An 11,242-nucleotide genomic window follows, 5' to 3' on the forward strand; every position below is an offset into this window, starting at 1 on the left:
TTGTAGGCACCGCGGAGATCTAACTTGGTGAAGATGCGGGCTCCTTTAACTCTGTCAAATAATTCGGTAATGAGTGGTAATGGATAACTGTTTTTGATGGTAATGTCATTGAGACCCCGGTAGTCAATGCATGGACGCAGTCCTCCATCCTTCTTTTTAACAAAGAAGAAACCTGCGCCAGCGGGTGATGATGACGGACGGATGAATCCCTTCTGAAGATTCTCTCTGATGTAAACACTCATCGCCTCAGTTTCAGGAACAGACAACGGGTAGGTGCGCCCCCTAGGTGGCTTCTTGCCAGGAAGGAGATCGATGGGACAATCCCATTCCCTATGGGGCGGCAGGACATCAGCGGCCTTTTCACAGAAGACGTCTGAGAAATCTTGATAGGCTGCTGGGAGACTTGACTGTGTCTTAACTTCGGTAGACTTTATGGGACACACTTGGGCTAGACAGGATTGATGACACTGTGAACCCCATGAAGTAAGCTGCAATGTTGACCAGTCAAACTGTGGATTATGTAGCTGGAGCCAGGGCATGCCCAAGACGATCTCCTGGGTGGCTTGAGGGATAACTAAGAACTTGATCAGTTCAGAGTGTAAGAATCCAACTCCCAGGACCACTGGGGCAGTTTGATGGGAAATATTCCCCTTGGAAATTCGACTTCCATCCACAGCGGTAATATAAACTGGACAGGAAAGTTCACATGTAGATAAACAAAATTTATTTACCGCAGCTTGGGTGATGAAATTTCCTGCAGCTCCACAGTCCACCAATGCTGATGCGGACTGGAGCCCAACTGAAGTCTCCAACGTCACAGGAAGGATAAGGTCTTGATTGGAAGGAGCTTGACAAAAAGATCCCAACTTGACTCCTCCTTTATAGGTCAGGATCTGGCGTTTCCCCGAACGCACTGTGCAGGAGTTAATCTGGTGGCCCGCAGCCGCACAGTACAGACAGAGTCTCTCACGCATTCTTCTTGCCCGCTCCTCAGGAGATAGGCGGGACCTATTTATCTGCATAGGCTCGTCAGAAGAGGGAGACTGGAACTGTACAGAAGGTATTATCCTTGATCTGCGTGGCTCACTCCGAGCGCGTTCATTATTGCGTTCACGGATGCGAGAGTCCAACTTAATGCACAAGGAGATCAGGTCAGACAATAGAACAGGAAGGTCGCGGGTCGCCAGTTCATCCTTGATCCGGTCAGAAAGTCCATGCCAGAAGGCTGCTACCAGGGCCTGATTATCCCACTGAACCTCTGCGGCCAACGTCTGGAACTGAATAACATATTGTCCCATACTACGGGTACCTTGGCAGAGTTGAATCAGGTCAGCGGAAGCTGATGTTGCACGACCAGGCTCGTCAAAGATCCGTCTGAAAGTTGACACGAAGTCTGTGTAGTTGTTAATCAGAGGGTCAGCACGTTCCCACAGAGGAGACACCCAGTTCAGAGCAGATCCAGAAAGTAAGGAGATGATGTAGGCAACCTTGGACCTTGGCGTGGGGAAATTATGTGGCAACAACTCAAACTGGATTTCACATTGGTTGAGAAACCCGCGACATAACTCTGGACTGCCATCATACTTGCTCGGCACGGGCAGGTGCAGACGTGACACTGGAGCTGATGCAGTCGGCATAGAGGAACTCACAGCACTGGCAGGTGCTGGAGTAACAGGAACAATAGGAGTGAGTACACTAGGCAGGGATTGCTGTAGTGTATCTATCTGGGAGGACATCCCTTGCAGAAATTGATACATCTGCTGCTGCGCAGCCTCTTGACCATCCAGACGGGAGACCAGGTTTTGCAAGGCCTCTGACCCCACACTCCGTCCACCATCTGAGTCCATCGATCCTGGACTTACTGTCAGGTCTGGACTTGTCTGTGTCCCCAGAGGGGGCGCTAGTGGGTCAGTGGAGGTATAAGGGAGGAAACGAGGAGGCTGGATGATGTTTCAGCGCATCAGCGCAATGATATTTATTTGCAGATGATAATAACAGAAATGGCAGCAGAAATAATAATCACAGATGTAAAATGTCAATCACACAGCGTAATAGCTGAAAAGTCTATGGAAACTGGATGGCAGATGACTGTAGAAATAATAACCGGAAATGTAATAAACAGAAGAACGGGTGTTTGTAAAGTGGTTCTGGTTTGGAAACCAGTGCAGATATAAAACAGGAAACTTTAGGCAGCAAGGTGTTAAATGGCAAACCTGGTAGCAGAGGCAGGAGTCTGACTTCACAGTGCAGGTATTGAAGCACTGGCAGCAGCAAGCTGTATCACAGGTGTTTGGAATGAGACACACCTGGAGTCAGTCTCAACTGCAGGCTGAAGCACACAAGGTGGTGATGAGTGTGAAGCCTGTTTGCAGGTATTGCTGGGCCTTGAAGTTCCACGGAGCTTGTGCAGATAACCAGGAGTACAGGTCTTTAGCCAGAGAGCCAGGAACACAGGAGTAACGGAACAGATCCTTACACATGGGTCGCAGGAATGACACAAAGTCCAGGATGCCTGCAGACTGATCCTGCAGTCTCTTATATACCCCTTGGTGCACAGGGATTGGGTGAGTGAGAGAAAGTGGGTGCGGCCAAGCACCGGATTGGCCGCTGTATGCTGGCTGTTTGTAGACTGTCATGGCGGCGCCCATGCCGCGGCCTAGCGGGAACGCGGCGCGCTACACGCCCGCTGTCACAGGAGTGTTCCCAGGCCCGTGATGGCGTCCCATGGCAGAGACACAGATGACAGGTGACCGCAGAGAGCCAGGACGGAGTCCGCAGCGGCGGACGGATGTCGGCTTGGTGAGTCGATTCCTGACACCTGGCCCTAAAACAGACCTTTGTCTCAGCTCCAGTACTCAGACACCCTAACCCAGATCTCCCATTTATTGTCGAGGTGGATGCCTCAGAGGTTGGAGTGGGAGCCATCCTTTCTCAGGAAGACCCGGAGTCTCTGGAATTACACCCATGTGCCTTCATGTCCAGAAAATTCTCCTCCGCAGAATCCAACTATGATGTTGGTAATCGAGAATTGCTGGCAGTTAAATGGGCCTTCGAGGAATGGAGGCACTGGCTGGAGGGAGCAAGGCATACCATTACTGTGTTCACTGACCACAAGAACCTGCAGTATATTGAGTCAGCTAAATGGCTTAATGCTCGACAGGCACGTTGGGCGCTGTTTTTTTCTCGATTCAAGTTCATCATCACCTTCAGGCCCGGTTCCAAGAATACGAAGGCCGATGCCCTGTCATGTTGTTTTCTTCCAGTTCACAATAGCCACCCAGCTACTACCCCCATTGTCTCACCGTCTGTCATCCGGGCTGGCCTCACACAGGATTTGTTTACACAGCTAGTCCAGCTTCAGCAGCAGGCTCCCAGTGTCACTCCTGCGGATCATCTCTTTGTCCCTGAGTTTCTGAGAGGCACTGTCCTAGCTGAATTTCATGATAATAAGGTTTCTGGTCATCCGGGTATTACTAAAACCTTGGAGTTAATCTCTCGCTCAGTGTGGTGGCCTAATCTTTCTAAGGACGTCAGGGAATTTGTCCTTTCTTGTCAGGTTTGTGCAGTGGCGTGCGGCGAGGTCAGTGGCTGGTGAGGCACTGCAGCCATAATGTCCGCCAGATCCTGCTGATTACCCCTACCGCCGCCGAGCCAATGCCCACTACTGCCTCTGAGCCAATGTCTGCTGCCACCGCCAATGGCTTACAAACTTGCCTACCATCAACTGACCCAGCCCTCCGCCACTAATTTGCATCTCAGTCCAATGCCGCCAATGCCCGCTGCCTGCCTGCTCATCATACTTGTGATATAGTGTACATTTTTATAGAAAAATAAATAAAAATTAGTGTTTGGGAAGGGAGTGGGAGGAGGACATGAATTCAATTTTGTTGTCCAGGGCTTCCATTAACTTAATGGAGAAGGGTCTGAATAGGTTAAAAAATGTAAAAAAAAAATGTGTGAGGTCCCCCCTCCTAAGCATAACCAGCCTCGGGCTCTTTGAGCCGGTCCTGGTTGTTTAAATACTGGGAAAAAATAGGACAGGGGTTCCCCGTATTTAGACAACCAGCACCGGGCTCTTAGACCGGTTCTGGTTCCAAAAATACGGGGGACAAAAGATGTAGGGGTCCCCCGTATTTTTAAAACCAGCACCGGGCTCCACTAGCCAGGGACATAATGCCACAGCCGGGGGACACATTTATGTAGGTCCCTGTGGCCGTGGCATTACCCCCCCAACTAGTCACCCCTGGCCGGGGTTCCCTGGAGGTGTGGGGACCCCTTAAATCAAGGGGTCTCCCCCCCTCCAGGCACCCAAGGGCTAGGGGTGAAGCCCGAGGCTGTCCTCAGCACCCCTGGGCGGTGGGTTCCGGGCTGATAGCCATAAGTGTGTAAAACAAAGAATATTGTTTTTTGTTGTGGAGCTACAAGGCCCAGCAAGCCTCCCCCGCTTGCTGGTACTTGGAGAACCTCAAGTACCAGCATGTGGGAAAATAACGGGCCCGCTGGTACCTGTAGTTCTACAACAAAAAAAATACCCAAATAAAAACACAACACACACACCGTGAAAGTAAAAATTTATTAAAACACACTTACACACTCACACATACTTACCTACATCCCACGCCGGTCACGTCCACTTGTCCAGTAGAATCCAATAGGTGGTTCCTGTAAAAATGAGAGAGAGATTACTTACCTACATCCCACGCCGGTCACGTCCACTTGTCCAGTAGAATCCAATAGGGGTACCTGTAAAAATGAAAATTATACTTACAAACGAAGTAATCCAAAGGAGGAGAGAGAGAGAGAGAGAGAGAGAGAGAGAGAGAGAGAGAGAGAGAGAAATTAATGATTATTATGTACTCGCTGACGCGAGAAGACGTTAGCACAGACAGGGGAGAGTGCTGCTGCCGGCTGGCCTGTAGCTTTGCCCCAAGTAGCTGTGCCCCTTGTGGCTGTGCCCCCAGTTGCTGTGCCCCCTGTAACTGTGCCCTTTGTAGCAGTGCCCTGAGTAGTTGTGCCCCCTGTAGTTGTGCCCCCAGTAGCATTGCCCCCAGTAGTTGTGCCCCTTGTGGCTGTGCCCCCTGTAATTGTGCCCCTTGTAGCTGTGCCCCCAGTTGCTGTGCCCCTTGTAGTTGTGCCCGCAGTTGCTGTGCCCCTTGTAGCTGTGTCTCCAGTTGCTGTGCCACCTGTAGCTGCGCCCCTTGTAGTTGTGCCCCCGTAGCTGCACCCCTGGTAGTTGTGCCCCCGTAGCTGCGCCCCTTGTAGTTGTGCCCCCATAGCTGCGCCCCTTGTAGTTGTGCCCCCGTAGCTGTGCCCCTTGTAGTTGTGCCCCCGTAGCTGCGCCCCTTGTAGTTGTGCCCCCGTAGCTGCGCCCCTTGTAGTTGTGCCCCCGTAGGTGCGCCCCTGGTAGTTGTGCCCCTTGTAGTTGTGCCCCCGTAGCTGCGCCCCCGTAGCTGCACCCCTTGTAGTTGTGCCCCCATAGATGTGCCCCTTGTAGTTGTGCCCCCGTAGCTTCGCCCCTGGTAGTTGTGCCCCCGTAGCTGCGCCCCTGGTAGTTGTGCCCCCGTTGCTGCGCCCCTGGTAATTGTGCCCCCATAGCTGCGCCCCTGGTAGTTGTGCCCACGTTGCTGCGCCCCTGGTAGTTGTGCCCCCGTAGCTGCGCACCTTGTAGTTGTGCCCCCGTAGCTGCGCCCCTGGTAGTTGTGCCCCCATAGCTGCACCCCTGGTAGTTATGCCCCCGTAGCTGCGCCCCTTGTAGCTGCGCCCCTTGTAGTTGTGCCCCCGTAGATGTGCCCCTTGTAGTTGTGCCCCCGTAGCTGCGCCCCTGGTAGTTGTGCCCCCGTAGCTGCGCCCCTGGTTGTTGTGCCCCCGTTGCTGCGCCCCTGGTAATTGTGCCCCCATAGCTGCGCCCCTGGTAGTTGTGCCCCCGTTGCTGCGCCCCTGCTAGTTGTGCCCCCGTCGCTGCGCCCCTGGTAATTGTGCCCCCGTTGCTGCGCCCCTGGTAATTGTGCCCCCATAGCTGCGCCCCTGGTAGTTGTGCCCCCGTTGCTGCGCCCCTGGTAATTGTGCCCCCATAGCTGCGCCCCTGGTAGTTGTGCCCCCGTAGCTGCGCCCCTGGTAGTTGTGCCCCCGTTGCTGCGCCCCTGGTAATTGTGCCCCCATAGCTGCGCCCCTGGTAGTTGTGCCCCCGTTGCTGCGCCCCTGGTAATTGTGCCCCCATAGCTGCGCCCCTGGTAGTTGTGCCCCCGTTGCTGCGGCCCTGGTAATTGTGCCCCCATAGCTGCGCCTCAATCACACACATATATAAAAAATAAAAAAAAACATACTTACAGCTCCTGCAGTGCCGTCATCCGTCTCCGGCTGCCGGCTCATCTTTGCTGTACTATGGGAGAGACGTCATGACTCATGACGTCTCTCCCACTGTAGCGCCGCTCAGACACTAGGGGTCAATTATGACCCCTGTTGTCAGTCAGTCAGCGGCGCCGGCTGCAGCGGGCGCCCACACAGCCCACGGCGCCTGCTGCAGCCGGGAAGGGGGCTCGCTATTGATTGGACAGCGGATCCAGCACTGGATCCGCTGGGCCAATCACATCTGGGGCAGTGACAGGGGCGTGCATTCGTCGGGGCTGAATGCACGCCTCTGTCATTGCGGCACCAGTATAGGTGCCGCTTCCCTATACTTTCTCAATGGGCTTTCACAGCCCATTGCAGCGCCCTGCCCCCTGCCCACCCCCCGCTGCCCGGACTTTAATAATAGGTGCAGGAGGCACCTCTCCCGCTGCCTCCCAGCCCAACATTTTCACGGGGGGGAGAGATTATGAAAATAATAAAAGAAGATATTTATCACAGACTCTTTTTATAATTTTAATTATTATGACAGGGGAGGCACTGCCTCCCCTGCCTCCCCTGACTGAACGTCCCTGGGTTTGTGCTCAGCACAAGATATCTCGATCGTTGCCGGTCGGGCAACTCATGCCTCTAGCCATTCCTCGTAGGCCATGGTCACACATTTCCATGGATTTTGTGGTGGACCTTCCTCTTTCAGCTGGATTCCGGGTCATTTGGGTGGTAGTAGACCGTTTTAGGAAGATGGCCCACTTCATGCCTCTTCCCCGATTACCCTCCGCCCAAGTTTTGGCAGTTTTGTTTCTCCGCCATGTCTTCAGGCTCCATGGTTTACCCGTGGATATTGTCTCTGACCGGGGACCACAATTCATTGCCCGTTTCTGGAAACATTTTTGTGCCTCATTAAATATGAAACTCTCTTTAACATCTGGATACCATCCACAGTCTAACGGACAGACTGAACGTGCTAATCAGTCATTAAAACAGTATTTACGGCTGTATTCGGCCAAATTTCAGAATGATTGGTCTGAATTTCTTCCTAATGCTGAGTTTGCCTATAATAACTCTTGCCATTCGTCCACCAAGGAGTCCCCATTCTTTTCGGTCCTGGGCTTTCATCCTAGAGCCAATTCCTTTTATCCTCATTTTCCAGGCTCTTCGTTGACCTTAACTTCCCGTCTTAGAATGATTTGGAAAAAGGTGCACCTTGCCCTTAAGAAGGCTGCCTTCCGGGAGAAATTTTTTTCAGATAGGTTCCGACGCCCGTGCACTTTTAAAGTGGGGGATAAGGTGTGGCTGTCAACCCGTAACATCAAGCTCCGACAACCCTCGGCTAGATTGGGATCCAGATTTATTGGACCGTTTCTTATTGTAAAAAAAGTCAATCCTGTGGCTTTTCGGCTACGCTTGCCTAAATCACTCAAAATTGGCAACACTTTTCACTGTTCTCTTCTGAAGCAATATATTTTTTTCCAGGAGATTCCCTTGGAAGACTTCCCAGGGTAGACCTCCGGTGGATGTTCAGGGGCAACAAGAGTTCCTGGTGGAGAAAGTTTTAGATTCCAAAGTTTCTCGAGGCCGGCTGTATTTTTTGGTTCACTGGAAAGACTATGGCCCGGAGGAAAGGTCTTGGGTCCTGGATAAGGATCTACATGCCCCTAAACTTAAGAAATTATTCTTTCAGGAGTTTCCTCAGAAACCCGGCTTTAAGGGTTCTTTAACCCCTCCTCAAGGGGGGGGGGGGTACTGTTAGGCACGGCGGTCCGTGACGCCGCTCCGACTGTTGCCGCGCGACGGTCACGGCCGCCGCACCTCCATCCTTACCCGCCCAGCGCCTAGCAACGCCAGGACGCCGTGTGTGCTGTGCCACCGGGTCCCTGGCAGTGCACATGGTATTGCCCAACTGCTAAAAAATTTCCAGCTGCGATCAACTTGGAATTACCCCCTAAGTACTTTCACACAAAACAAAGAAATTTTACACAGGGCCGTGCGACGCTTTTCAGTCGCTCTGCTGATCGGTGAGTGATTGACAGGAAGTGGGTGTTTCTGGGTGTTAACTGAGCGTTTTCCGGGAGTGTGCTAAAAAACGCAGGCGTGCCAGACGAAAACGCAGGAGTCGCTGGGGAAACGGGGGAGTGGCTGGCCGAACGCAGGGCGTGTTTGTGACGTCAAACCAGGAACCAAACAGTCTGCAGTGATCGCAATCTAGGAGTAGGTCTGGAGCTACTCAGAAACTGCATGGTAATATTTAATAGCAGAACTGCTAACCTTTCGTTAGCAATTCTGCTAAGCTAAGATACACTCCCAGAGGGCGGCGGTCTAGCGTTTGCAATGCTGCTAAAAGCAGCTAGCGAGTGAACAACTCGGAATGAGGGCCAATGAGCATCATCAGTCAGCAACGGGATGGTGCGAAAAATCTGATCCCATGGGAGTGTCGGAAAAATGTGCCCAAGCGTTTTCAGGGAGGGTGCCTGATGTCAGCTCCAGCTCCCATCAGTCTGTTCTCATCGCACTGTAGGAGTAAGTCCTGGAATGCGCACAGGCTGCACAAAGTAGATTTTCGCAGCTGGGCATACACATGCAACTGCACACTTGCACAGCGAATTTACACTCCCCCTGGAGGCAGCAACTATCTGATCGCAACAACCCCGCACCTGCCTAATTTTATTATTTTTCTTGATTGGTTATCGTTTGGTTATCGTTTGCTGACAGCCAGTTTAATAGAATAATAAAGAAAAAGCCACTATGACATTTTTTTATTTGTAATTATGTATACATATTTACAAAGTAGGGCAGCTTATGGGGACAGTATGTGCATGTCCTACCTGTTTTCACTCCATTCAAGATGGCATATGGTACAGTAGAGTAAATATTTTGCAGTTACTGGTACTTTTTGGGCTGACCATACCAACGCAAACATCCAAGTGCCACCCCCAAACAGTTCTCCTCCTTGGGCACATACCTCATGTGCCTAATGGGAAATTCACCACTGGTTAATATTGAGCATCAGATCATAGTACAGCACTTAGTCAGTGTAATGTCGTGTCAACTCCTATGAAGGGCAGGTGGCATTGGGCTGCAATACAGTCCTTGTGGAAGAAAGTGGCAAACAGGGCCGTCTTAACAGCAGTGTAGGACCCTGGGCACAGCAATGCACTGGGCACCCTACCCATCCTCCAGCAGTTGGGGTGGGGGTTGCTATCAGTGGCTGCTTTGATGTCCCTTGGGCGGTAGGGGGTGTTCTATCTTCCACTCAGCATGTAGGACCTGGAGCAGTAATTTCTGCTAATTACTCCTTTACTGCACAGATGGAGCTAAACTGTAGAAGGGGGCATTGGGCTGTATGAAGAAGCCCTGGTACATGACTTCCAGGGTGGTAGGGGGTGTTTAATACGTAGGGGAGGGTGGATAGTGGAGTGGGCTTAATATTTATCATTTTCCGGTGGGAGGGCAGATTGCTTGACTGCAGATATCTCAAGTTTCTGAAAATATATTTCTTAGCTTTGAATGGTACAAAAACCTAGAGAGTCCCACCTTTCAGAAGGTTCTGGGGACTTGGGGATCAGAGTTCAGGAGCCAGAGCAATTCAGCAACGAAAATCTAAAACTGCATATTAGGCATGTGGAGTTGGAGCAGGGACCAGCTACTTGAAGGCTGATATCTCTGGTCTTGGGCTTATTAGAGCCAAGCTGCCAGTGTCCACCAAAAGGGGAGAGTCACAGCTTTTGGATTTTGGATTATAGCCTCAGAAAAACTCTAAATCAGACAGAACCCGAGATATCTGGCTGGGAAGAGCAATTAACAGGCTTGGATGGGGACCACTGCTTTCAAGTCGGATATCTCTGGTTCCCCAGGGCCGATTTTCAAAAATCAGGTACCCCTGGAAAGAGGGGACCCTCAGCTATCAGCCTAGGGCCCTTATACTCCTGGGGCCCTCGGGCAAGAGCCCATTGAGCCCATATGATAAGACGGCCCTGGTGGCAAAAACAAAAAATAACAACAGTACTCTTTTCAATGAATTCATACTGATGGACATAACAGAGAAATACCAATATGTAGCAGAATAATTAAATTGGAAACAAACTGACTCTGCAAACCTAAAGAGATGCTGTATAATTATTCAGTGATGGACACTCCCCAACAGCAGTAATCATCAAACACAGGAGCTGTGTAATAAACAGATACTATTCTCATAAGTAGTCAAACACAGTGTACAGAATTTGAAGTGGTCTTGGTGACGATTATTTTTTTTTTACATTTGTAAACATGATCTATGTCATTTATGTGCAAATAAAATAATTCATTTTATATTCTACTCTGTCCTACAGTTCTACAGTGTTCCGATATCACCTACATTTTCTGGTACTTTTTATTTCCTAATTTGGTCGACAGTTTTATTACTTAAGTGTTCAGATATTATTTAAGTGTTCTGGTACACATCATATTAAATACTACACTGTTGTTTTTCTTCCTTCATTGTTTGTTCTAAACTCATATCCTCAGAGATATAATAGGAGGGGATGTAGTTATGTGACCGGCAACCCAATAGGAGGAATGATATGCCTCCATACAGCTGCATGTTGATACCGGTGCTAGTATCACTGTGTGGATATTATTTCAATAATAAGTCAATGAATTGATTACAACAACAAAAAAAGGAAAAAGAAAGTGTCTTCCTGCACCACACTCAGGATCATAGAGGGGTCAGTCATACAAAAATGGGAGACTGTCACATGCAATACATGTTGCCCAAATCTATAAAAAAAAAAGGAGCTAATCTGAAAATTGTAATAGTCCACCATAAATATGTCGGCACACAGGTGCCTTCCATCACTGCCATTGCAATATTTTGTTAGGTTAGGAAAAATATTCAGAATTACTTTTGGGACCTTGTACTTAG

The sequence above is a fragment of the Pseudophryne corroboree genome, chromosome 5 (assembly GCF_028390025.1).
Source record: "Pseudophryne corroboree isolate aPseCor3 chromosome 5, aPseCor3.hap2, whole genome shotgun sequence".
In the NCBI taxonomy this organism is placed as follows: Eukaryota; Metazoa; Chordata; class Amphibia; order Anura; family Myobatrachidae; genus Pseudophryne; species Pseudophryne corroboree.